The sequence below is a fragment of the Plectropomus leopardus genome, unplaced genomic scaffold, assembly GCF_008729295.1.
Source record: "Plectropomus leopardus isolate mb unplaced genomic scaffold, YSFRI_Pleo_2.0 unplaced_scaffold21337, whole genome shotgun sequence".
Taxonomy (NCBI): domain Eukaryota; kingdom Metazoa; phylum Chordata; class Actinopteri; order Perciformes; family Serranidae; genus Plectropomus; species Plectropomus leopardus.
This window is the reverse complement of record NW_024623091.1, coordinates 1,118-3,522: the sequence shown is the minus strand read 5'-3', so window position 1 is coordinate 3,522 and position 2,405 is coordinate 1,118. Positions and strand designations below refer to the sequence as shown.

The window sequence follows — 2,405 nt, the reverse complement described above, 5'->3', positions numbered from 1 at the left end:
ATAATAATAACAAACTAAGTACATACTTGTGCCAAGGCTGAAACATTTTTGAAAATTGAGAATTGTAATGTTATATTAATACAGGATTTTTAGAAATGATCTTGATTAGGGATGGGGAAAATCATCAATACAGGATTGCAATATTTTTGCATGCTAATATCATATTGATACACAGATGCCAATTAATTAATTTTTAATTCTAAAAATTATAAATCACAAAAATACAATTGAAACTTTCGGTAGTCTTCAATAACAATGAAATCAATTTGCTTTTCAGTCCAGTTGATACATTTTGCTGTAATTAAAATGATTAAAGTGAGACTGAAAACTTCACCCAATTAGATAATCAAGATGTTGAAAAAGTTTTTTCTTTTGGGACATAATTTGCAGTTGACAAAAGGTAATAAATCACAACATAAAAAATGTATATCATTGCAAAAATCAGCATATCCCAACAAGTTTTCAAAAGTTCTAATAGTACTGTATTTTGACTGAAGTATCGCGATAATGTTTTGATTTTTTTTTCTTGCCTCTAATACCAAATCATTTGTACTCGATAAACTAAATGTCCCAAAATACAAAGCACTGATTATATAAGTATTATATATACATTTATATTATACATTTTTCTTCTATTGTAAATAAAAAATGCAATTCTATGACAGGCAACCACACAGCTAAAAAATAATCATGAGCAAATGTAATGATAATCAGAAATAGCTAAACTAAACAAATTGCCATGAGTAGTACTACCGGTTCTAGCACTACAGTTCTACAGCAGTTCTGTGTGTAGTTTGTCCAAATAGTGTTGCCGTACCCCAGCAGAATTCAGTTCACGTGCATATTCAGCTAATGTTTATGTCTTTAAAATGTTATGTTTCAGTCATTTATGTGTAATTTATGTTGACAGTAAAAAGTATAAAGTATACTGTGTAGTTTCATTTGCTTATTATAAATAATGTAGTAAAAAAAAAAAATTTAATTCTGAAATATTTTGTGGGGGGGTGGGGACCCCCACCAGACCCCCCCCCCCCCCCCATGGCCACCCCCCTGCAGAATAAATGTGCCAAAGTGGATTCCAGTGCAATAAAAAGCATGTTGTTGTTGTGTGTTTTTTTTTTTATAGACTCGAACATGTAATCATCAGCAGAGGCTTCAGATCGGTGAGTTTATGTCTTAATTGTATAACTTTGAGTAAAGTTATTCCACCACTGTAAAACACGAGTGTCACACTTGGTTGTCATTAGTTGTTGTGTGCTGTGTAACGCCGTTTTGTTATCTTCTCTTTTCATAGTGACGCCAGGTGTTTTTGCCCTGTTTGCAGCAGCGTTTCTTCTTCACATCTTCGATCAAATGGATCAGCTTCAACTGAATTGTTCACTTTTCTTTTGCTAAACATACCGTCAATCATAAAATATCAGTCAAACTAAGGGCAATTTTTCCTCTTTCTGTTTTAATGTGAGAGTATGTATGGGCCTCAGGGCATGGGGTTATTTGTAATTTAGCAGTGTGTTGCTTGGATTCTGCTCCTCTCCACCTTTTGATATTGAAAAGTGTGCATTAAGCTGAAAATATTAGCTTTAATGACTCTTTATTTTTCCTAAATGAGGCAATGTAATTATAATTGGTCACATTAATACATGAATGAGTGTTCTTTTTGGACTTAGATCAAAGTGTGTTAAACAATTCTTATTTGTTATTTAAGACATTTGTTAATGCACTCTATGAAATAAATGCCTCTTAATCCATGGATGTCTTCATTTTTTGTATACAATATATATACCTGTACACTTTTATTTTTAAAGATACTGATATATGTTAATAACGTGATATATATATAAAGTAGAAAATGGTAATGCTTCAGGGATACATCAGGTGGACAAACCAGTTAGGGACTGTTCTTTTATTCATTAGATGGGCAGGGGTGCCTCCCCTATTTGGCTCTTAAAATAATTTATTAAGCTCTGGGAAAGGCATTATGTTTTTGATTTGGCTAAGGGGAGGGGCAGTCAACCTTTAATGGTCATATTTTGTATTTATTTTACATACCCTCAGAACCTAAGAACCCACTAGTGAGTATGAAAGGCAGGTGAGTAACGTTTTCTTAAAATATGTTCAAAATCCCAACGTTTATAAATGCCATGAACCCTCAAATCAGTCACAACACTGCAAAAACTGCCGATCTAACCAAGTGTAATAATCTTATATTTAGATTAAAAAATCTAGTTAGTCTTGTTTTAAGTATAAATGGATTATCTAGTGCACACAGTTTTATTGGTTTTAAGACATCTTAACAAGCAAAATTTGCTTACTGCACTGGCAGCCAAATTTGCTTCTTTTAAGTGCAAGTATGCTTAGATCTAGGGTGTTTGGCCTTAAATTTGACAGGCCATTTTTGCAGTGAA

The 2,405-nt window shown here is 32.7% G+C and overlaps 1 long non-coding RNA gene across 1 annotated transcript; it reads left to right on the top strand.

Moving 5' to 3' along the window:
- Positions 1-12: 12 nt before the first annotated feature.
- On the top strand, positions 13-1,748 carry LOC121965724. Its single transcript, XR_006107513.1, has 2 exons — positions 13-1,163; positions 1,295-1,748. It is a non-coding gene; the product is annotated as an uncharacterized LOC121965724 (long non-coding RNA).
- The last annotated feature ends 657 nt before the right edge of the window (positions 1,749-2,405 follow it).